The sequence below is a fragment of the Orcinus orca genome, chromosome 1 (assembly GCF_937001465.1).
Source record: "Orcinus orca chromosome 1, mOrcOrc1.1, whole genome shotgun sequence".
NCBI classification, from domain to species: Eukaryota; Metazoa; Chordata; class Mammalia; order Artiodactyla; family Delphinidae; genus Orcinus; species Orcinus orca.
This window is the reverse complement of record NC_064559.1, coordinates 2,039,148-2,064,157: the sequence shown is the minus strand read 5'-3', so window position 1 is coordinate 2,064,157 and position 25,010 is coordinate 2,039,148. Positions and strand designations below refer to the sequence as shown.

The window sequence follows — 25,010 nt, the reverse complement described above, 5'->3', positions numbered from 1 at the left end:
ACATAAACCTGTCTTTGTTCACAGGTGACATGATCATCTATGTAGAAAATCTTAAAGTGTTGACCCAAAACTCCTGTAACTAATAAGTGATTATAGCAAGGTTGCAGGATCCAGGGTTAATATACAAAAGGCAATTGCTTTCCTATATTCCAAAAATGAACAAGTGGAATAGATTTAAAAAAAACCTGACACTATTTACATTAGCATTGCCAAAAATGTAATACTTCTATATAAATCTAATAAAATATGTACAACATCTATAGGAGGAAAACTACAAAACCGTGATGAATGAAGTCAAAGAATAACTAAATAAATGGAGAGATATTGCATGTTCATGAATAGGAAGACTCGGTATTCTCAAAATGTCAGTTCTTTCTAAGTTAATCTATAGAAATTCAGTGTGATCCCAATCAAAATCCCAGCAAGTTATTTTATGGATATTGGCAAACTGATTCTAAAGTCCATATGAAGAGGCAAGAGACCCAGAATAGCTATCACCTCATTGAAGGACACAGTTGAAGGATTGACACTACCCAGCTTGACGACTTATTATGAAGGTGCAGTAATCAAGACAGGGTGGTACTGGTGAAACAACAAGTAGATCAATGGAACAGAATAAAGAGCCCCAAAACAGACCCACATAAATACAATCAACTGGTCTTTGGCAAAAGAACAAAGACAATACAATGCAGCAAAGATAGTCTTTTCATCAAATAGTGCTGAAACAACTGGATGTCCATAGTTAAAAAAAAATCGAGACACACCTATATATAAATATACACTGTATACATACATACAGTGTACATATACTATATATATACACACCCGTATATCAATATATATATACAGCATGTTCACGTTTATAATGTGTATACTATATATATACACATACATACATGTATACAATATGTACACACAAATATATAGGCTTGTATGTATACTGTATATAGTACTTACACATATACTACAAACGCACGCACATATAAACGTGTATACATATATATAATATGTATACACACATATACAAATTAATAGGCTTGTATATATTCAGTATTTTTACATATATAGTTTTGTTTTAAGGAGTTGACTCATGTGACCGTGAGGCAGGCAAGTCAGGGCAGGACTCTGGGCTGGAGACACAGGGAAGAGCTGATGTCCCAAGGCCATTGGAGGAACAGTTCCCTCTTTCTAGGGAACCTCATTTTTCTCTCCAGTCCTTCAAGTGATGGACAAGGCCCACCCACACCGTGGCATTGACAATCTCCTTTATGCAAAGTGGACCCATTTCAGTGTTAACCTCTCTTGAAAAATACCTTCCTGGCCACATCTGGAATAATGTTTGTGGTTGCCGGGGCCCCACGCAGTGCGCACATGAGATTAACCATCCCCGTGGCGATGATGACACTTTATTTTCTCCCTTGACCATTGTCACTACTATTCCAATTAAAATGGCAGTGCTATGAGGGCAGGGCATTTCCTTTTTTGCCAGTACTGAGCGTCCGCGGTCTGGTGCCTAGCATAGGCTAAATACACGGCATTTTTGTGAACAGAAGCCGGGATTCTGGCTGTCATATTTAATAGGAATTATAGTCTTATTATTGGGGGGGAGGGTGTGTGTCACGGTGTGTCAAGTGCGGGAGTCGAACCCGCCACCACTGGCCCTGAGGAGTCTTCCCGGCTCCCCGCTTCGGGCCGGTGAGGGTGGCCAGGGGCAGCCGAAGACGTGCGTCTGTGCGTGCGTGCGTCCGTGCGTGCGTCCGTGCGTGAGAGCGTGCGAGTCCACGGGGCGGTCCGCGCGTGCCGCGAGTGGTTCAGCCCGGCCCCCGGCTGTTGTGCTCGCCTCACGCCGGCCCGAGTTGGCGACAGCGCTGGAGGCCCCGGGCCTGTGACCGCAAAGAGGGAGCCGGGGGCCGGATGGGAGCGCGGCGGCGGCAGCTGAGGCCCAGGCCAGGCACCCTCCCCTCAGCCTCCCGTCTGCCCCGCCCCCGCCGGCGGCGCCGCGCCCCTCCGCCAACCGCCAAACTAGCACGGTGCGGGGGCCGCGCGCGAAGACATGGGGGAGAAGCTGGAGCTGAGGCTGGAGTCGCTCGTGGGGGCCGAGCCCGCCGTCTACCCGTGGCCGCTGCCGGTCTACGTAAGTGCCGCCCGTCTCCTCCCGGGCCCCCGCCCCTCTTCCCCCACGGCGCGTACTGAGCCCACCGAGAAACGGAGCGACTCGAGTCGCCAGACCCTGTTTGGAGGCCCCCTTCCCGCCCCGCAGTGGTTCTCCGCGGCAGTTTCTAGCCCCCGCGCGCAGGGTGGGCAGAGGGGAGCCGGCGCCGGCCGGGGGCGCAGACTCAGCCGCGGGGACCCCGTGCTTCCGAGGGGCGCCTGAGCCGGTCTGCGGTTGGCTTTGCAGGGCTGGGGACCCCGGTCCCCCCGGGCCTGGAATGCCGGCGGGCTTGCCCTTCTGTACTTTAGGATCTGACATGTAGGGTTTCTTTTTCCTGGTAGTTTATTCTTAGCGCTGTCAACGTGCTTAGTTCTTTTTTTATTTTTCAGGGCACCCTTTCCTCCCTCACTCCAATTTTTTTGTGTTTCTGTTTTGTTTTAGTTAGGCATTTTGTCCCTCTGATCTTGAGTGGGTGGGCTGGCAGGACACTTGGAGAGGAGGCATTCTGTTCCCTGATCTTGAGTGGCCTTTGGAAAATGACACGCCAGACGTAAATTTACACAGGCGTCCGGTGAGTCCAGAAATGCAGGGTGTCCGGCTAGGTGGACACCCGGCCTCTCGTCCCCCGTGGCGGCGTGGTGCGCGTGTTCCTTGTCTCAGGGTTTACGCTTGGGCCCTGCAGCCCACCTTCCGGAGGGAAAGCGCAGCGGGCGCCTTGGGCCGGCGCCTTTGGGGCGCTCTTTCGTGCGCTCGGCTTGCGGGGGACCGGCCTCCAGGCGACCCGGCCCTCGCGCGGGCTCCGTGTGTGTCAGTTCGTGGAAAGTGTGTCGCGGCCGGGGTCGGGGTCGGGACGCTGGGACCGCCTGGGAGCCGATGTTGACTCCCGGGCCCCGGTTCTCCGCAGTTATCTGAGGTCCGAGGGTTTCCAGCCCGCCACCGCGCACTGGCGCTTTCTATTTTTGCCCTTCCTGTGCCCGGAGGCGCGGCTGAGCCTGGGCTCTGGCTTTTCCGGTTGGGTAACTCCGGGTGGCCCGGGTGGGCGGCCTGAGCAGTGGGCAGGGCGGGGAGACATCCCAGGGGAGGGAAACTGAAAGTGGGGAGAGCCTTCAGAACTCCAGCTGATCCACTTGCCTCGCCTCCCCGCCCCTCTTACTGCACTTGTCATGCACCGGTTGGCTGGCCGGCGCATTTTTCAAAATGTATTAATTTGTTTATCCTTAGTAGCCGTGAAGCATAGTTCACTTGTAGTGCACAGTTGTAGGAGTTTTGACAGATGATCGCCGTCAGGCGGCAGAGCAATCCTGTCATCCCACTTGCTGCCCTTTGGCGCCAGCGCGCCTCTAGCCTCTTGGCCACTAATCTCCTCTCTGTCCCTAAGGTTTTGGCTTTTCCAGAAAGCCAGATGAACGGAACAACAGCATGTAGCTTTTCAATTCTGGCTGCTTTGGCTCAGCAAAACTTATGCGAGATTCATCCCAGGTTTGTTTTTTTTGTTGTTGTTTTAAACATTGATTTAGTTAGTTATTTACTTGGCTGTGCCGGGTCTTAGTTGCGGCACATGGGATCTTCATTGGCGCATGCAGTATGTTTTAGTTGCAGCGTGCGGGATCTAGTTCCCTGAGCAGAGATGGACCCCGGACCCCCTGCATTGGGAGCGCGGAGTCTTAGCCACTGGACCACCAGGGAAGTCCGTCATCCCTGTTGTTGCGGGTATGAGAAGCCACTCCTTTTTCTGGCTGTGTTGTATTCCATGATGCGTTTGTCCATTCGCCTGCGGGTGGCAGGACTTGTGGGATGTTTCCAGTTTTGAGGGGATCAGGAATAAAGCTGCTGTAAACATCCCAGGGCAGGTTTCCATGTGAACTTGGGTTTTTACCTCACTTGAGAAAATACTCAGGAGTGGGACTGGAATCTGTGCTAAGTGTATGTTTAACAACCTTCTGCATCTTAGAAATTGGTATTTTTGAGTATTGGAAGAGTTTAGAAATGCACTGTGACCCAGCACCCAGGCACTTGAAACGAAGTTGAAGGTTCATCTGGAGATGGTCATGTTGTCCCCGTCTCTGTCTTTTATTCGAGGCAGAGCAAGGCCACAGATTTGTAACCCTTGTAAGGAAGGCCTCGTGTGTCCAGGCCCTGGCAGGACCTGGCTTTCTAGTGGTGGGCGGTTCTGAAGTGGAGAGAGCGTCTTTCCCTTGCTGGCTGGACCTCGCTTGGCAGGGTGCAGGGTGTGCTGCCTGCCTGGCCGGGTGCTCTTTCTGCCGGTCAGCAGCCATTCCTGGTGTGTCTGTCCTACTATCAGGCAGGCGGTCAGGGGCCCTAGTGAAGTGCTCAGCGAGCTGCAGCCTTCCTAAAGCTTTGCGGGTAATATCTGCTACCCTCCCATTTCCCTGCTGAGGAATTTTGCTTTCTCATGGGAAGTGAGGGGGCAGTACTTTATAAGAGTTCATATTTTGTGATGACTCGATGCTGAATACATTAAGAAAATGGGCTCCTTCCAGAAGCTTAACTTCTTAGAAGGTCAGGTTATTCACATGACCGCACGTTTGAAATGAGTGAGCTTGTTTGTTCATTGATTCATTCATTCTGCAAGCACCTCCTGGATATTTAGAGTGAGTGTTCCAGGGGTCGCGGAGGACAGTAGACAGTATTCTTTTTTTTTTTTTTTTGATTTTTGAATTTTATTTAATTTATTTTTTTATATAGCACGTTCTTATTAGTCATCAGTTTTATACACATCAGTGTATACATGTCAATCCGACTCGCCCAGTTCAACACACCACCATCCCCACCCCCCTGTGGCTTTCCCCCCTTGGTGTCCATACGTTTGTTCTCTACATCTGTGTCTCAACTTCTGCCCTGCAAACCAGTTCATCTGTACCATTTTTCTAAGTTCCACATACATGCGTTTACATACGATATTTGTTTTTCTCTTTCTGACTTACTTCACTCTGTATGACAGTCTCTAGATCCATCCACGTCTCAACAAATGACTCAATTTCTTTCCTTTTTATGGCTGAGTAATATTCCATTGTGTATATGTACCACAACTTCTTTATCTGTTCATCTGTCGATGGGCATTTAGGTTGCTTCCATGACCTGGCTGTTGTAAATAGTGCTGCAGTGAACATTGGGGTGCATGTGTCTTTTTAAATTATGGTTTTCTCTGGGTATATGCCCAGTAGTGGGATTGCTGGATCAAATGGTAATTCTATTTTTAGTTTTTTAAGGAACCTCCATACTGTTCTCCATAGTGGCTGTATCAATTAACATTCCCACCAGCAGTGCAAAAGTGTTCCCTTTTCTCCACACCCTCTCCAGCATTTGTTGTTTGTAGATTTTCTGATGGTGCCCATTCTAACTGGTGTGAGGTGATACCTCATTGTAGTTTTGATTTGCATTTCTCTAATAATTAGTGATGTTGAGCAGCTTTTCACGTGCTTCTTGGCCATCTGTATGTCTTCTTTGGAGAAATGGTTATTTAGGTCATCTGTCCATTTTTGGATTGGGTTGTTTGTTTCTTTAGTATTGAGCTGCATGATTTGTTTATATATTTTGGAGATTAATCCTTTGTCCGTTAATTCGTTTGCAAATATTTTCTCCCATTCTGAGGGTGACAGTATTCTTATTCTCAAAACTTATGAACTAAGGACGGTAGGTGATCTATAAACACAGAAGTTCAGCTGAGGTGTAGTGCCCCGTATATGGGATCAACTGAGGTCCCAGAGAGTGGGGCTGCCAGATTTGCCCTGGGGGAGGTGTGGGTGGTTTCTCTGAGGTGGGGGCACCCGCAGGAGGAAGTGTAAACAGCCACAACCGCCTGTACTCGGAAATGTCCAGCCTCCAAGATGGGCTTTTGCGCAATTGACAAATAGGAGGGTGAGGTGCAGGGCGAATTTTGTTCCTTCTGTGACTGAGAGTTCCCAGATATCTACTTATAGCTCACGGTGGCATTTCTAAAGCAGGATGGTCCTTCTTTTGGTGGGAAAACCGGGTCTCAGCTCAGGAGGAAGCAGGTGGTATCTTCGGCTGCCTGATGGCAGGGCAGGAGCCAGCAAGGGCGTGCAGTGGTCCTTCCCCTCCGTGACTCACTGAGGCTGTGGGCGTGGAGCGGCCCCAGCGTGAGTGTCCCCGCCTGCTTCTGGCTTCCTCCTGAGAGCCCACGAGTCTCTGATGAATGCCCGCTGAGCAGTCACACCCTTCACTCCACAGTGGGTAGTAGCTGAAGTGGGCGGCTGAGTGAGCCATCCCTCCCTGTGACTCAGAAAACATTTTCTGATCTGACCTCTGCTGGTGTGAGTCCTGCCTAATCTGAGCTCAGGTGGAAGGCAGGTTAACCCTTTGAGGACTTTCCATGGGTGAAGTAGCCCCTTTGAAGAGGAAGGGATCACCGGGAAAAGCCTGGTATTCCGTATGTACGTGCCTGTTAGCTTTCATACTTTGGTCCCTAACATCCAAATGCCGCCTGTATACTCTGTTCCTGGTGGGAGGGGCCAGAGGCAGCCAGCCGGCCCTTTGGATATTCACTAGGCAGGAGGCGGCTGGGAGCTGCAGGGGACCGGCCCCCAGTCTACCTCTAGGAGCTGCGTCCTTTTTTCCTTAATTACATTAAACTTTTTATTTTGAGATTATCGTAGATTCTTGCACAGCCGTCAGAAATAGGTCGGACACATCCCACGTTCTCTTTACTCAGTTTCTCCCGATGGTGGCATCTTACAAAGCTACGCACCGATGTAATGATTTCATTGTCATTGGTACAATCAAGATACAGAGTGTTTGGTGTCCCTTTTGGATTTGGGGACCAGTAGGGTGTGACTGGCTGTGTCTGCACATCCCTGGGCCCCGGGCCCGGCGCATGTCTCCCAGGAATCCCCTCTCCTCCCTCTTTCTTTCTGCTGTGTCCTCCTCTCGTGGTCCTGGCACTCTTCCCCAGTGCGTGCGCCTTCTCTCCCTGGCTGTGGGATGACAGTCCTGTTTCCTTCCTCCCACTCAGGGTGCTGCCTGGAGGCCTCTTTGACGTCTTCTCTGTCCCCTCAAGCTGTCCCTGCCGTTCCCACCAGCCGGGTCTCCTGCCACGCCCATGGCGTCAAGCGGTCCCAAGGGTGTTAACAGAGGACATGCCGGGTGCCTGTCCATGGTCCTCCGCAGCTCATGCGTGGCTCTGTAGTGCCTCCCTCACTGCCCGCCTTTCTTGTTCCTTCCCAGACTCTCTCTCCCCACCCACGGCCGCTGTCGCGGTGCCTAGCCCGGGGCTCTGTTCCTCAGCGCCCCTGTGTCGGACCGGGCCCTCTTCCTGTCCAGGGCGCCTGGCAGGGCTCCCGAGTCACAGGTTCCCGTGAGCTGCAGTTGGGAGGTCGGAGGCTGCGTGCTTCACTGAGTATTGACCTTGGATGACGACGCCTCCTCATCTCTGAGGGGCTTCCGTTTGAATCCCCTCAGTTAGTCATGGGGTACGCGGCCGATGTCGGGAAAGCACGTCAGGCTCACACCAGGTGCACGGGCAGCCGGTGTGTGAGAGAGGTTACCTCTGAGAACGCTGGTCCTTTAAAAACCTGACACGTCTTTTCCTGGGTGGGGAAGGGGTTTTTGCAGGCTGTGTCCCTGGGGGGGGGGACCGCCACGGGGTGGTGCCCACGGGGATGGCAGGAGTCATGGGGCTTGGGGCGGGGAGCTCTAGGGAAGGATTTGCATGTCCCATGGTGGTGGTGGCTCACGTTTCCCCTGGTGTGCAGGTGCCTCCCTGGCGTCTGCTCTGTGCTCACCCTGCAGGCTGAGTGAGGGTCCCACCGGAGAGCAGGTGCTGGGGCCACAGGACACGCTGGGCCCACACCTGGTCTGGGACAGACACCAGGTGAAGGGGCGGGACAAGGGGAGGAGGAGCTGCGCTGAGTGTTGTGGGTTTTGTGTCTTTTTAAATGACAGCTTTGCCGAGATAGCATTCACACACCACTGAACTCACCCACATGAAGTGTACAATTTAATGGCTTTTACTATATTCACAGAGCTGTGCAGCCTTCACCTCTAATTCCAGAACATTCCATCAGCGCAAAGGGCTGGCAGTCCCCTGCTCCAGCCCCTGACACTCTGTGTCTGTGGATCTGCCTGTTCTGGACGTTTCCCATCAATGGAATCACACACTGTGTGTCCTTCTGTGTCTGGCTTCTCTCACTGAGCATCGTGTTCTCAGGGTCCGTCCACGTTGTGAGTGTCAGGGCTTCACCCCTTTGCATAGCTGAGTGATGCTCCCGTGTGTGTGGCCCAGGTCGTGGGGTCTCGAGGCCCCTGGAGAGGCGTTCGTTTGGCTTGGTCCTGGGGTGGGGTGACGCCAGTTGCACTGATACGGTGCTAACAGGACCCCTTGCTGGACTGGGAGACAGTTGAATTATATCTTAATAGTGGCTTTGGTTCTCCTTTCAGTATCTGGTGTGTTGTAGCTTCCCTGAACATGGTGAGCAAAAGCTGCCTCCCCACAGCACCTCTGGGACCCTCTGACAAGCCAGGTGCGTGCCTGGCCCAAGACAAGATGCCTGGGCTTCCCTGCCAATACCTGAGCTGGGAGGGACATGGATACTGGGCAGCACAAGACACGGGCTCTCCTCCTTCCGGGCTCTGGTGAGTGTAAGTTTGACTAGAATACAGTTTATCATTTTACCTCTGGTTCCCTGTAGTTGACTGCTGGTCCATCATGACAACATTATACCCAGACTGCCAAGCCATTTTACCATCCCATGGAACCTCACTGCAGATGCATTCTGTGCATCTCTAACATTTATCTTCTCTGGACCTGCTTTCAGAGCAATGTGTTTTGTTAGATCCAGTCACAGAGCTATGGAAACAACATAGGCTGTCTTATTTTAACTGACATGTGGTCCCCATTTCTTTTTTCTACTCCCTTACTTATAGCCGTTAACAATGACTCTTTCTCCACTCTTTTCATGTCCCACTAGACTCTGTTGTGTGTCCTTGCTCTCTCACCTGAAGAGGATACCTCTTATTTCAACAAGAGGTTAAGTGTTTCAGGCACAAACTTCCTCATCTTCTTTCTGCTGACTCTGGCTGCCTTCCAATACATGTTCCATGATGCAGACACCACCATCTCCACTTCAAATCCGTCTGTGACTTTCCATTGCTCTTAGGATAAAGACTAACCTCCTCACCATGGTCTAAAATGTGGAGTCAAAGGATGGCTTCCGGTGGACAACTGGTGCCGTTCTGTAAGATAAGGAGCTTGCTTCAGAAGGAAATCATATGTCCACTAGATATGCTGTTTAGTTTACCAGGCAAGACTTTCTTGGCGAAAGAAGCAGCGTTGGCTTGCGTTCTCGAGCGGGCTTCTCATCTGGCTGTGCACTGGTACTCTCTCTCTGGGTGTGCTAGTCCGCAGGGCAGGGCATCCCCTGGGCAGGGTGGAGCGTGATCTCTGCGGCCTCGTCTTGCAGCTCCTTCCTTTCATTCTCAATCATCCTGCCCACAGTGGCCTCCTCTCAGGCCTGCATACTTACAACGGCGCATTGCCCGTGCTGCCCCTCTGCAGGAAGTGTCCCTCTGTTTAGTTTGCAGCTGACTGATGCCGCCTCACTGTTCACATCTCTTCTCATGTGTCACTTTGCCAAGAAAGTGTCCCCTTACCTACTCAACTCATCACGTCCCCCTACCGTAGCTCACATAACACCACGTACCTCTCGCTTACAGCCTTAATCACATTTCACATCCAGTTTTTGGTAGGTGTTTACCATATGGTCCGTGAGGAAGAGATCATGCCTGTTTTGCTTACTCTTGATTCCCAGCGACCAGCACAGTTACTGATAAACTTTGTTAGATGGAGAAATGAATGTATCCAATCCCTGGAGAAGCCCTGACCGTTTTTCTTTCTAGTGTCTCTCGTACTCCTCCCTGCCATCTGTGTCACCGTTACTCCGCGTCTACCGTTTATGAGTTTACACCTGGATTACGATGACTGCTTCGGAGATTCGCATGTCTTTCTATCTTCCTCCCTGCAACCTCTCCTACACCTCCCAAGGCTCTTGGGTTATGCCATTGCCCTCTTCCGAGCCATCCGTGGCACCCACTGTCAACCCAATACAGCGAAACTCTTAAGATTGACACTCAAGACCCTCCATAATTTGGCTTCAATTTCAGTTTCTAGACTTTTTAAGAAAGAACTGGGTCTAATTATCTGTGCATCTCTGCTCCGTTTCAAATCTACCCATGATGTTAATTTTTTTTTTTCTAGTCCAGCTATTTTACACCTCCTTCTCTGGGAAGACTTCACTGAGAATCCAAGCAATTTCTGGATCCCTTCTCTCCCCTGAACTTGTAAAGTGTTTAACAAGACATATGCGGAACTGCCGTAAGGTAATCTACATCTTATGTCCCTGTCTGGTATCTAACCTCCCTGAGAATGGGGGTACATCTCTGCTTTCTGTGCAGTTTTCAGCACAGTACTCTACACGTAGTGAATATTTGGTAAATGAACGAATAAGTGAATGAGTCACCAAGAAGAGGGTATTGTCTCATTCTTTCTCTCTTTTTCCACTTTCAAGTTTCTTTAGTTAGTTTCCTCAGACAAAAGGTTTCTTTGTAGCTACACAGTGGCCAGGTCCACAGAATGTTGCAGATAGCTGCTGAAAACATCCCTCCTCCACTTGAGAATGGCTTGCTCTCCCTCTCAAGCGGAGAGAGCTGGGATTCGATATTTAATTAAGTGCCTCTGTTCACTTGGCATTTAGAGGCACTAGGGGCATTAGTGTTCTACACTCGGTGAAATGCCTGTTTTGTTTGTGATTTTCCTTTGTGAAAAACAACTATCCACAAAGTGTTTTGTTCCAATTTTCCATCCTTTTAGATTGATGAAAATAATTTTAACTACGTAGAAACAGAAAACGAATAGTAAGAACTTTGCATTGCATTTAATAAAAGCTTAGGGGGATCTTTGTGGTACATTAGTGAAGTTATCTGGGGAAACCTTAGCTACGTACATTGTGTTGGAGAGGCACCGAGAATTCAAGAATTCTCAAAGTTCGAGGACACAGTTGCCTTACATGTAGGCATGGTGGCAGCCATGGACATAGCAGTGATTTGGAGAATGTTGTATTAGTCAGCTCTTGCTGTGATAATGCTTTGGAACAAATCTCCCCAAAACTCAGTTACATAAATAAGAATTTATTTTTCTTGGACCTGTGGGCTAGCTGCAGCGGCTCTCTTGTAGACCTCTCGATGGCTGGTATTGCTCCATGTTGTGGGTCAGTTTGAGGTCTGTCCAACACATCATACTGTGGAGCCCAATTGTGAGGCTGCAGGTCCCTGTCTTCTCACAAAGTTCACTGAAACATAACAGTAGAGCCCAACCACACAAGCCCACTTAAGGCCTCTGCAACTCATTTAAGGCCATGGTGTCTTCCCTTGGCATCCTGGGAACCCCCTGGCCTCAGGATGCAGCTTCTGTAGTCCATGGCAACCGGTGGAGAGGGGGCGGGGCTGCAGGAGGGTGGAACGCGGAGGTCACAGAGGGTGTGGGTGTGGCCACCTCTGCTGTGACTGAACCAAGGGCAGGGGGGCAGGGGGTCCAGGCAGGGCCCTCAGAGCCCGGTAGGCCCAGGAGGGCGGCACAAGCACCTAGGCCCAGGCCGAAGAGCGCCTTCTTGGTCTGCGCGGCAGGCCGGCCTCTCGCCTTGCCACTCAGGCCGCGCTCCCGCTTGAAGTGTGCACAGTACCTCGCTGCACAGGTAGCCGTGGGACTGGGCGTCGTAGCTTCCTGCGAGGCGGCCGGAGGTCCCGCAGGCGGGTGGGTCCCTGGCACAGACGCGCGGAGCGGCTCCTGCCCGGTCCCCCTGAGAACCGTCGCCGTTCCGTAAGGCGGGGCGCCTGCTTCAGAATGTAAATCACGTGTCCGCTCTATGGATACGCTGTTTAGTTTACCAGGCAAGACTTTCTTGGCGAAAGAAGCAGCGTTGGCTTGCGTTCTCGAGCGGGCTTCTCATCTGGCTGTGCACTGGTACTCTCTCTCTGGGTGTGCTAGTCCGCAGGGCAGGGCATCCCCTGGGCAGGGTGGAGCGTGATCTCTGCGGCCTCGTCTTGCAGCTCCTTCCTTTCATTCTCAATCATCCTGCCCACAGTGGCCTCCTCTCAGGCCTGCATACTTACAACGGCGCATCGCCCGTGCTGCCCCTCTGCAGGAAGTGTCCCTCTGTTTAGTTTGCAGCTGACTGATGCCGCCTCACCCTTCTCATCTCTTCTCAGGTGTCACTTGGTCAAGAAAGCGTCCCCTTACCGACTCAACTCATCACGTCCCCCTACCGTAGCTCACGTGACACCACGCACCTCTCGCTTATGGCCGTCGTCGCCTTTCACATCCAGTTTCAGGTAGGTAAGTTTACCCCGTGGTCCGTGAGGAAGAAGAGATCACGCCTGTTTTGCTTGCTCTTGATTCCCAGCGACCAGCCCGGTTACTGATAACCTCTGTTAGAGGGAGAAAGGAATGCACCCGATCCCTGGTGAAGCCCTGACCGTTTTCCTTTCTAGTGTCCCTCGTACTCCTCCCTGCCATCTGTGTCGCCCTTACTCCGCGTCTACCGTTTATGAGTTTACACCTGGCTTACGGTGACTGCTTCGGAGAATCGCATGCCTTTCTACCTCCCTCGCTGCGACCTCCCCTACACCTCCCAGGGCTCTTGGGTTATGCCCTTGCCCTCTTCCGAGCCGTCCGTGGCACCCGCTGTCATCCCCATACGGCCAAGCTCCGAAGACTGACACTCAAGGCCCTCCGTAATTTGGCTTCAGTTTCACTTTCTAGACGTTTCAAGGAAGAACGGGGTCTAAATATCTGTGCACCTCTGCTCCGTTTCATATCTACCCACGAGGTTAATTGTTTTGTTTCTTCCAGTCCACCTATTTTGCACCTGCTTCTCTGGGAAGACTTCACTGAGAATCCAGGCGATTTCTGGATCCCTTCTCTCCCCTGAAGCTGTAAACTGTTTAACAAGACATGTGCGGAACGGCCGTAAGGTAATCTACATCTTGTCTCCCTCTCTGGTATCTAACCTCCCTGCGAATGGGGGTACGTCTCCGTGTTCTGTGCGGTTTTCAGCACAGTACTCTCTACACGTAGTGGATATTTGCTTTGGTAAGTGAACGAATAAGTGAATGAGTCACCAAGAAGAGGGTATTGTCTCATTCTTTCTCTCTTTTTCCACTTTCAAGTTTCTTTAGTTAGTTTCCTCAGACAAAAGGTTTCTTTGTAGCTACACAGTGGCCAGGTCCACAGAATGTTGCAGATAGCTGCTGAAAACATCCCTCCTCCACTTGAGAATGGCTTGCTCTCCCTCTCAAGCGGAGAGAGCTGGGATTCGATATTTAATTAAGCGCCTCTGTTCACTTGGCATTTAGAGGCACTAGGGGGCGTTAGTGCTCTACACCCGGTGAAATGCCTGTTTCGTTTGTGATTTTCCTTTGTGAAAAACAACTATCCGCAGAGTGCTTTGTGCCAATCTTCCATCCTTTTAGATTGACGGAAAGCATTTTACCGACGTCGAAACGGAAAACGAATAGAAAGAGCGTTGCATTGCGTTCAATAAAAGCTTAGGGCGGTCTCGGTGGTACGTTAGTGAAGTTATCTGGGGACACCTTAGCCACGTACATTGTGTTGGAGAGGCACCGAGAATTCCGGAGTTCTCAAAGTTCGAGGACACAGGTGCCTTACACGTAGGCTCGGTGGCAGCCGTGGACATGGCAGTGATTTGGAGAACGTTGTATTAGTCGGCTCTTGCTGTGGTAATGCTTTGCACCAAATCTCCCCAAAACTCACTTACGTAAAGAAGAATCTAGTTTTCTCGGACCTGTGGGCTAGCTGCAGCGGCTCTCTTGTAGACCTCTCGATGGCGGGTGTTGCTCCATGCCGTGGGTCAGTTTGAGGTCTGTCCCGCACACCTTACCGTGGAGCCCAACTGTGAGGCTGCAGGTAGGTCCCTGTCTTCTCGCAGAGTTCACTGAAACGTCAGAGGTGAGCCCAACCACACAAGGCCACGTAAGGCCTCTGCGACTCATTGAAGGCCATCGTGTCTTCCCTTGGCCTCCTGGGAACCCCCTGGCCCCAGGATGCAGCTTCCGTAGCCCAGGGCAACCGGCGGAGGGGGGCGGGCGGGGCTGCAGGAGGGTGGAACGCCGAGGTCACAGAGGGTGTGGGTGTGGCCACCTCTGCTGTGACTGAACCAAGGGCAGGGGGGCAGGGTGTGCAGGGCAGGGCCCTCAGAGCCCGGCAGGCCCGGGGGGGCGGCGCAAGCACCTAGGCCCAGGCCGAAGAGCGCCTTCTTGGTCTGCGCGGCAGGCCGGCCTCTCGCCTTGCCACTCAGGCCGCGCTCCCGCTTGAAGTGTGTGTGGCACGCGTCCGCGGAGTACACCTCGCTGCACAGGTAGCCGTGGGACTGGGCGTCGTAGCTTCCTGCGAGGCGGCCGGAGGTCCCGCAGGCGGGTGGGTCCCTGGCACAGACGCGCGGAGCGGCTCCTGCCCGGCCCCCCTGAGAACCGTCGCCGTTCTGTAAGGCGGGGCGCCTGCTTCAGAATGTAAATCACGTGTCCGCTCTATGGATACGCTGTTTAGTTTACCAGGCAAGACTTTCTTGGCGAAAGAAGCAGCGTTGTCCTGCGTTCTCGAGCGGGCTTCTCATCTGGCTGTGCACTGGTACTCTCTCTCTGGGTGTGCTAGTCCGCAGGGCAGGGCATCCCCTGGGCGGGGTGGAGCGTGATCTCTGCGGCCTCGTCTTGCAGCTCCTTCCTTTCATTCTCAATCATCCTGCCCACGGTGGCCTCCTCTCAGGCCTGCATACTTACAACGGCGCATCGCCCGTGCTGCCCCTCTGCAGGAAGTGTCCCTCTGTTTAGTTTGCAGCTGACTGATGCCGCCTCACCCTTCTCATCTCTTCTCAGGTGTCACTTGGTCAAGAAAGCGTCCCCTTACCGACTCAACTCATCACGTCCCCCTACCGTAGCTCACGTGACACCACGCACCTCTCGCTTATGGCCGTCGTCGCCTTTCACATCCAGTTTCAGGTAGGTAAGTTTACCCCGTGGTCCGTGAGGAAGAAGAGATCACGCCTGTTTTGCTTGCTCTTGATTCCCAGCGACCAGCCCGGTTACTGATAACCTCTGTTAGAGGGAGAAAGGAATGCACCCGATCCCTGGTGAAGCCCTGACCGTTTTCCTTTCTAGTGTCCCTCGTACTCCTCCCTGCCATCTGTGTGGCCCTTACTCCGCGTCTACCGTTTATGAGTTTACACCTGGCTTACGGTGACTGCTTCGGAGAATCGCATGCCTTTCTACCTCCCTCGCTGCGACCTCTCCTACACCTCCCAGGGCTCTTGGGTTATGCCCTTGCCCTCTTCCGAGCCGTCCGTGGCACCCGCTGTCATCCCCATACGGCCAAGCTCCGAAGACTGACACTCAAGGCCCTCCGTAATTTGGCTTCAGTTTCACTTTCTAGACGTTTCAAGGAAGAACGGGGTCTAAATATCTGTGCACCTCTGCTCCGTTTCATATCTACCCACGAGGTTAATTGTTTTGTTTCTTCCAGTCCACCTATTTTGCACCTGCTTCTCTGGGAAGACTTCACTGAGAATCCAGGCGATTTCTGGATCCCTTCTCTCCCCTGAAGCTGTAAACTGTTTAACAAGACATGTGCGGAACGGCCGTAAGGTAATCTACATCTTGTCTCCCTCTCTGGTATCTAACCTCCCTGCGAATGGGGGTACGTCTCCGTGTTCTGTGCGGTTTTCAGCACAGTACTCGCTACACGTAGTGGATATTTGCTTTGGTAAGTGAACGAATAAGTGAATGAGTCACCAAGAAGAGGGTATTGTCTCATTCTTTCTCGCTTTTCCCACTTTCAAGTTTCTTTAGTTAGTTTCCTCAGACAAAAGGTTTCTTTGTAGCTACACAGTGGCCAGGTCCACAGAATGTTGCAGATAGCTGCTGAAAACATCCCTCCTCCACTTGAGAATGGCTTGCTCTCCCTCTCAAGCGGAGAGAGCTGGGATTCGATATTTAATTAAGCGCCTCTGTTCACTTGGCATTTAGAGGCACTAGGGGGCGTTAGTGCTCTACACCCGGTGAAATGCCTGTTTCGTTTGTGATTTTCCTTTGTGAAAAACAACTATCCGCAGAGTGTTTTGTGCCAATTTTCCATCCTTTTAGATTGACGGAAAGCATTTTACCGACGTCGAAACGGAAAACGAATAGAAAGAGCGTTGCATTGCGTTCAATAAAAGCTTAGGGCGGTCTCGGTGGTACGTTAGTGAAGTTATCTGGGGACACCTTAGCCACGTACATTGTGTTGGAGAGGCACCGAGAATTCAGGAGTTCTCAAAGTTCGAGGACACAGGTGCCTTACACGTAGGCTCGGTGGCAGCCGTGGACATGGCAGTGATTTGGAGAACGTTGTATTAGTCGGCTCTTGCTGTGGTAATGCTTTGCAACAAATCTCCCCAAAACTCACTTACGTAAAGAAGAATCTAGTTTTCTCGGACCTGTGGGCTAGCTGCAGCGGCTCTCTTGTAGACCTCTCGATGGCGGGTGTTGCTCCATGCCGTGGGTCAGTTTGAGGTCTGTCCCGCACACCTTACCGTGGAGCCCAACTGTGAGGCTGCAGGTAGGTCCCTGTCTTGTCGCAGAGTTCACTGAAACGTCAGAGGTGAGCCCAACCACACAAGGCCACGTAAGGCCTCTGCGACTCATTGAAGGCCATCGTGTCTTCCCTTGGCCTCCTGGGAACCCCCTGGCCCCAGGATGCAGCTTCCGTAGCCCAGGGCAACCGGCGGAGGGGGGCGGGCGGGGCTGCAGGAGGGTGGAACGCCGAGGTCACAGAGGGTGTGGGTGTGGCCACCTCTGCTGTGACTGAACCAAGGGCAGGGGGGCAGGGGGTCCAGGGCAGGGCCCTCAGAGCCCGGCAGGCCCGGGGGGGCGGCGCAAGCACCTAGGCCCAGGCCGAAGAGCGCCTTCTTGGTCTGCGCGGCAGGCCGGCCTCTCGCCTTGCCACTCAGGCCGCGCTCCCGCTTGAAGTGTGTGTGGCACGCGTCCGCGGAGTACACCTCGCTGCACAGGTAGCCGTGGGACTGGGCGTCGTAGCTTCCTGCGAGGCGGCCGGAGGTCCCGCAGGCGGGTGGGTCCCTGGCACAGACGCGCGGAGCGGCTCCTGCCCGGCCCCCCTGAGAACCGTCGCCGTTCCGTAAGGCGGGGCGCCTGCTTCAGAATGTAAATCACGTGTCCGCTCTATGGATACGCTGTTTAGTTTACCAGGCAAGACTTTCTTGGCGAAAGAAGCAGCGTTGGCTTGCATTCCCGAGCGGGCTTCTCATCTGGCTGTGCACTGGTACTCTCTCTCTGGGTGTGCTAGTCCGCAGGGCAGGGCATCCCCTGGGCGGGGTGGAGCGTGATCTCTGCGGCCTCGTCTTGCAGCTCCTTCCTTTCATTCTCAATCATCCTGCCCACAGTGGCCTCCTCTCAGGCCTGCATACTTACAACGGCGCATCGCCCGTGCTGCCCCTCTGCAGGAAGTGTCCCTCTGTTTAGTTTGCAGCTGACTGATGCCGCCTCACCCTTCTCATCTCTTCTCAGGTGTCACTTGGTCAAGAAAGCGTCCCCTTACCGACTCAACTCATCACGTCCCCCTACCGTAGCTCACGTGACACCACGCACCTCTCGCTTATGGCCGTCGTCGCCTTTCACATCCAGTTTCAGGTAGGTAAGTTTACCCCGTGGTCCGTGAGGAAGAAGAGATCACGCCTGTTTTGCTTGCTCTTGATTCCCAGCGACCAGCCCGGTTACTGATAACCTCTGTTAGAGGGAGAAAGGAATGCACCCAATCCCTGGTGAAGCCCTGACCGTTTTCCTTTCTAGTGTCCCTCGTACTCCTCCCTGCCATCTGTGTGGCCCTTACTCCGCGTCTACCGTTTATGAGTTTACACCTGGCTTACGGTGACTGCTTCGGAGAATCGCATGCCTTTCTACCTCCCTCGCTGCGACCTCTCCTACACCTCCCAGGGCTCTTGGGTTATGCCCTTGCCCTCTTCCGAGCCGTCCGTGGCCCCCGCTGTCATCCCCATACGGCCAAGCTCCGAAGACTGACACTCAAGGCCCTCCGTAATTTGGCTTCAGTTTCACTTTCTAGACGTTTCAAGGAAGAACGGGGTCAAAATATCTGTGCACCTCTGCTCCGTTTCATATCTACCCACGAGGTTAATTGTTTTGTTTCTTCCAGTCCACCTATTTTGCACCTGCTTCTCTGGGAAGACTTCACGGAGAATCCAGGCGATTTCTGGATCCCTTCTCTCCCCTGCAGCTGTAAACTGTTTAACAAGACACGTGCGGAACGGCCGTAAGGTAATCTACATCTTGTCTCCCTCTCTGGTATCTAACCTCCCTGCGAATGGGGGTACGTCTCCGTGTTCTGTGCGGTTTTCAGCACAGTACTCGCTACACGTAGTGGATATTTGCTTTGGTAAGTGAACGAATAAGTGAATGAGTCACCAAGAAGAGGGTATTGTCTCATTCTTTCTCGCTTTTCCCACTTTCAAGTTTCTTTAGTTAGTTTCCTCAGACAAAAGGTTTCTTTGTAGCTACACAGTGGCCAGGTCCACAGAATGTTGCAGATAGCTGCTGAAAACATCCCTCCTCCACTTGAGAATGGCTTGCTCTCCCTCTCAAGCGGAGAGAGCTGGGATTCGATATTTAATTAAGCGCCTCTGTTCACTTGGCATTTAGAGGCACTAGGGGGCGTTAGTGCTCTACACCCGGTGAAATGCCTGTTTCGTTTGTGATTTTCCTTTGTGAGAAACAACTATCCGCAGAGTGTTTTGTGCCAATCTTCCATCCTTTTAGATTGACGGAAAGCATTTTACCGACGTCGAAACGGAAAACGAATAGAAAGAGCGTTGCATTGCGTTCAATAAAAGCTTAGGGCGGTCTCGGTGGTACGTTAGTGAAGTTATCTGGGGACACCTTAGCCACGTACATTGTGTTGGAGAGGCACCGAGAATTCAGGAGTTCTCAAAGTTCGAGGACACAGGTGCCTTACACGTAGGCTCGGTGGCAGCCGTGGACATGGCAGTGATTTGGAGAACGTTGTATTAGTCGGCTCTTGCTGTGGTAATGCTTTGCAACACATCTCCCCAAAACTCACTTACGTAAAGAAGAATCTAGTTTTCTCGGACCTGTGGGCTAGCTGCAGCGGCTCTCTTGTAGACCTCTCGATGGCGGGTGTTGCTCCATGCCGTGGGTCAGTTTGAGGTCTGTCCCGCACACCTTACCGTGGAGCCCAACTGTGAGGCTGCAGGTAGGTCCCTGTCTTCTCGCAGAGTTCACTGAAACGTCAGAGGTGAACCCAACCACACAAGGCCACGTAAGGCCTCTGCGACTCATTGAAGGCCATCGTGTCTTCCCTTGGCCTCCTGGGAACCCCCTGGCCCCAGGATGCAGCTTCCGTAGCCCAGGGCAACCGGCGGAGGGGGGCGGGCGGGGCTGCAGGAGGGTGGAACGCCGAGGTCACAGAGGGTGTGGGTGTGGCCACCTCTGCTGTGACTGAACCAAGGGCAGGGGGGCAGGGGGTCCAGGGCAGGGCCCTCAGAGCCCGGCAGGCCCGGGGGGGCGGCGCAAGCACCTAGGCCCAGGCCGAAGAGCGCCTTCTTGGTCTGCGCGGCAGGCCGGCCTCTCGCCTTGCCACTCAGGCCGCGCTCCCGCTTGAAGTGTGTGTGGCACGCGTCCGCGGAGTACACCTCGCTGCACAGGTAGCCGTGGGACTGGGCGTCGTAGCTTCCTGCGAGGCGGCCGGAGGTCCCGCAGGCGGGTGGGTCCCTGGCACAGACGCGCGGAGCGGCTCCTGCCCGGCCCCCCTGAGAACCGTCGCCGTTCCGTAAGGCGGGGCGCCTGCTTCAGAATGTAAATCACGTGTCCGCTCTATGGATACGCTGTTTAGTTTACCAGGCAAGACTTTCTTGGCGAAAGAAGCAGCGTTGGCTTGCATTCCCGAGCGGGCTTCTCATCTGGCTGTGCACTGGTACTCTCTCTCTGGGTGTGCTAGTCCGCAGGGCAGGGCATCCCCTGGGCGGGGTGGAGCGTGATCTCTGCGGCCTCGTCTTGCAGCTCCTTCCTTTCATTCTCAATCATCCTGCCCACAGTGGCCTCCTCTCAGGCCTGCATACTTACAACGGCGCATCGCCCGTGCTGCCCCTCTGCAGGAAGTGTCCCTCTGTTTAGTTTGCAGCTGACTGATGCCGCCTCACCCTTCTCATCTCTTCTCAGGTGTCACTTGGTCAAGAAAGCGTCCCCTTACCGACTCAACTCATCACGTCCCCCTACCGTAGCTCACGTGACACCACGCACCTCTCGCTTATGGCCGTCGTCGCCTTTCACATCCAGTTTCAGGTAGGTAAGTTTACCCCGTGGTCCGTGAGGAAGAAGAGATCACGCCTGTTTTGCTTGCTCTTGATTCCCAGCGACCAGCCCGGTTACTGATAACCTCTGTTAGAGGGAGAAAGGAATGCACCCAATCCCTGGTGAAGCCCTGACCGTTTTCCTTTCTAGTGTCCCTCGTACTCCTCCCTGCCATCTGTGTGGCCCTTACTCCGCGTCTACCGTTTATGAGTTTACACCTGGCTTACGGTGACTGCTTCGGAGAATCGCATGCCTTTCTACCTCCCTCGCTGCGACCTCTCCTACACCTCCCAGGGCTCTTGGGTTATGCCCTTGCCCTCTTCCGAGCCGTCCGTGGCCCCCGCTGTCATCCCCATACGGCCAAGCTCCGAAGACTGACACTCAAGGCCCTCCGTAATTTGGCTTCAGTTTCACTTTCTAGACGTTTCAAGGAAGAACGGGGTCAAAATATCTGTGCACCTCTGCTCCGTTTCATATCTACCCACGAGGTTAATTGTTTTGTTTCTTCCAGTCCACCTATTTTGCACCTGCTTCTCTGGGAAGACTTCACGGAGAATCCAGGCGATTTCTGGATCCCTTCTCTCCCCTGCAGCTGTAAACTGTTTAACAAGACACGTGCGGAACGGCCGTAAGGTAATCTACATCTTGTCTCCCTCTCTGGTATCTAACCTCCCTGCGAATGGGGGTACGTCTCCGTGTTCTGTGCGGTTTTCAGCACAGTACTCGCTACACGTAGTGGATATTTGCTTTGGTAAGTGAACGAATAAGTGAATGAGTCACCAAGAAGAGGGTATTGTCTCATTCTTTCTCGCTTTTCCCACTTTCAAGTTTCTTTAGTTAGTTTCCTCAGACAAAAGGTTTCTTTGTAGCTACACAGTGGCCAGGTCCACAGAATGTTGCAGATAGCTGCTGAAAACATCCCTCCTCCACTTGAGAATGGCTTGCTCTCCCTCTCAAGCGGAGAGAGCTGGGATTCGATATTTAATTAAGCGCCTCTGTTCACTTGGCATTTAGAGGCACTAGGGGGCGTTAGTGCTCTACACCCGGTGAAATGCCTGTTTCGTTTGTGATTTTCCTTTGTGAGAAACAACTATCCGCAGAGTGTTTTGTGCCAATCTTCCATCCTTTTAGATTGACGGAAAGCATTTTACCGACGTCGAAACGGAAAACGAATAGAAAGAGCGTTGCATTGCGTTCAATAAAAGCTTAGGGCGGTCTCGGTGGTACGTTAGTGAAGTTATCTGGGGACACCTTAGCCACGTACATTGTGTTGGAGAGGCACCGAGAATTCAGGAGTTCTCAAAGTTCGAGGACACAGGTGCCTTACACGTAGGCTCGGTGGCAGCCGTGGACATGGCAGTGATTTGGAGAACGTTGTATTAGTCGGCTCTTGCTGTGGTAATGCTTTGCAACACATCTCCCCAAAACTCACTTACGTAAAGAAGAATCTAGTTTTCTCGGACCTGTGGGCTAGCTGCAGCGGCTCTCTTGTAGACCTCTCGATGGCGGGTGTTGCTCCATGCCGTGGGTCAGTTTGAGGTCTGTCCCGCACACCTTACCGTGGAGCCCAACTGTGAGGCTGCAGGTAGGTCCCTGTCTTCTCGCAGAGTTCACTGAAACGTCAGAGGTGAGCCCAACCACACAAGGCCACGTAAGGCCTCTGCGACTCATTGAAGGCCATCGTGTCTTCCCTTGGCCTCCTGGGAACCCCCTGGCCCCAGGATGCAGCTTCCGTAGCCCAGGGCAACCGGCGGAGGGGGGCGGGCGGGGCTGCAGGAGGGTGGAACGCCGAGGTCACAGAGGGTGTGGGTGTGGCCACCTCTGCTGTGACTGAACCAAGGGCAGGGGGGCAGGGTGTCCAGGGCAGGGCCCTCAGAGCCCGGCAGGCCCAGGGGGGCGGCGCAAGCACCTAGGCCCAGGCCGAAGAGCGCCTTCTTGGTCTGCGCGGCAGGCCGGCCTCTCGCCTTGCCACTCAGGCCGCGCTCCCGCTTGAAGTGTGTGTGGCACGCGTCCGCGGACTACACCTCGCTGCACAGGTAGCCGTGGGACTGGGCGTCGTAGCTTCCTGCGAGGCGGCCGGAGGTCCCGCAGGCGGGTGGGTCCCTGGCACAGACGCGCGGAGCGGCTCCTGCCCGGCCCCCCTGAGAACCGTCGCCGTTCCGTAAGGCGGGGCGCCTGCTTCAGAATGTAAATCACGTGTCCGCTCTATGGATACGCTGTTTAGTTTACCAGGCAAGACTTTCTTGGCGAAAGAAGCAGCGTTGGCTTGCATTCCCGAGCGGGCTTCTCATCTGGCTGTGCACTGGTACTCTCTCTCTGGGTGTGCTAGTCCGCAGGGCAGGGCATCCCCTGGGCGGGGTGGAGCGTGATCTCTGCGGCCTCGTCTTGCAGCTCCTTCCTTTCATTCTCAATCATCCTGCCCACAGTGGCCTCCTCTCAGGCCTGCATACTTACAACGGCGCATCGCCCGTGCTGCCCCTCTGCAGGAAGTGTCCCTCTGTTTAGTTTGCAGCTGACTGATGCCGCCTCACCCTTCTCATCTCTTCTCAGGTGTCACTTGGTCAAGAAAGCGTCCCCTTACCGACTCAACTCATCACGTCCCCCTACCGTAGCTCACGTGACACCACGCACCTCTCGCTTATGGCCGTCGTCGCCTTTCACATCCAGTTTCAGGTAGGTAAGTTTACCCCGTGGTCCGTGAGGAAGAAGAGATCACGCCTGTTTTGCTTGCTCTTGATTCCCAGCGACCAGCCCGGTTACTGATAACCTCTGTTAGAGGGAGAAAGGAATGCACCCAATCCCTGGTGAAGCCCTGACCGTTTTCCTTTCTAGTGTCCCTCGTACTCCTCCCTGCCATCTGTGTGGCCCTTACTCCGCGTCTACCGTTTATGAGTTTACACCTGGCTTACGGTGACTGCTTCGGAGAATCGCATGCCTTTCTACCTCCCTCGCTGCGACCTCTCCTACACCTCCCAGGGCTCTTGGGTTATGCCCTTGCCCTCTTCCGAGCCGTCCGTGGCCCCCGCTGTCATCCCCATACGGCCAAGCTCCGAAGACTGACACTCAAGGCCCTCCGTAATTTGGCTTCAGTTTCACTTTCTAGACGTTTCAAGGAAGAACGGGGTCAAAATATCTGTGCACCTCTGCTCCGTTTCATATCTACCCACGAGGTTAATTGTTTTGTTTCTTCCAGTCCACCTATTTTGCACCTGCTTCTCTGGGAAGACTTCACGGAGAATCCAGGCGATTTCTGGATCCCTTCTCTCCCCTGCAGCTGTAAACTGTTTAACAAGACACGTGCGGAACGGCCGTAAGGTAATCTACATCTTGTCTCCCTCTCTGGTATCTAACCTCCCTGCGAATGGGGGTACGTCTCCGTGTTCTGTGCGGTTTTCAGCACAGTACTCGCTACACGTAGTGGATATTTGCTTTGGTAAGTGAACGAATAAGTGAATGAGTCACCAAGAAGAGGGTATTGTCTCATTCTTTCTCGCTTTTCCCACTTTCAAGTTTCTTTAGTTAGTTTCCTCAGACAAAAGGTTTCTTTGTAGCTACACAGTGGCCAGGTCCACAGAATGTTGCAGATAGCTGCTGAAAACATCCCTCCTCCACTTGAGAATGGCTTGCTCTCCCTCTCAAGCGGAGAGAGCTGGGATTCGATATTTAATTAAGCGCCTCTGTTCACTTGGCATTTAGAGGCACTAGGGGGCGTTAGTGCTCTACACCCGGTGAAATGCCTGTTTCGTTTGTGATTTTCCTTTGTGAGAAACAACTATCCGCAGAGTGTTTTGTGCCAATCTTCCATCCTTTTAGATTGACGGAAAGCATTTTACCGACGTCGAAACGGAAAACGAATAGAAAGAGCGTTGCATTGCGTTCAATAAAAGCTTAGGGCGGTCTCGGTGGTACGTTAGTGAAGTTATCTGGGGACACCTTAGCCACGTACATTGTGTTGGAGAGGCACCGAGAATTCAGGAGTTCTCAAAGTTCGAGGACACAGGTGCCTTACACGTAGGCTCGGTGGCAGCCGTGGACATGGCAGTGATTTGGAGAACGTTGTATTAGTCGGCTCTTGCTGTGGTAATGCTTTGCAACACATCTCCCCAAAACTCACTTACGTAAAGAAGAATCTAGTTTTCTCGGACCTGTGGGCTAGCTGCAGCGGCTCTCTTGTAGACCTCTCGATGGCGGGTGTTGCTCCATGCCGTGGGTCAGTTTGAGGTCTGTCCCGCACACCTTACCGTGGAGCCCAACTGTGAGGCTGCAGGTAGGTCCCTGTCTTCTCGCAGAGTTCACTGAAACGTCAGAGGTGAACCCAACCACACAAGGCCACGTAAGGCCTCTGCGACTCATTGAAGGCCATCGTGTCTTCCCTTGGCCTCCTGGGAACCCCCTGGCCCCAGGATGCAGCTTCCGTAGCCCAGGGCAACCGGCGGAGGGG

The 25,010-nt window shown here is 53.1% G+C and overlaps 1 protein-coding gene and 2 long non-coding RNA genes across 3 annotated transcripts in view; 2 read left to right on the top strand and 1 right to left on the bottom strand.

Moving 5' to 3' along the window:
- LOC125964774 (metabotropic glutamate receptor 7-like) overlaps positions 1–25,010 on the bottom strand; it is a 775,781-nt gene that overhangs the window by 12,616 nt on the left and 738,155 nt on the right. The window lies entirely within an intron of this gene.
- LOC125964834 (uncharacterized) lies at positions 1,745–9,390 on the top strand. Its single transcript, XR_007478110.1, has 4 exons — positions 1,745–2,134; positions 8,184–8,340; positions 8,570–8,764; positions 9,100–9,390. It is a non-coding gene; the product is annotated as an uncharacterized LOC125964834 (long non-coding RNA).
- LOC125964824 (uncharacterized) lies at positions 9,726–11,489 on the top strand. The gene is made up of 3 exons (XR_007478091.1): positions 9,726–9,873; positions 10,386–10,507; positions 11,361–11,489. It is a non-coding gene; the product is annotated as an uncharacterized LOC125964824 (long non-coding RNA).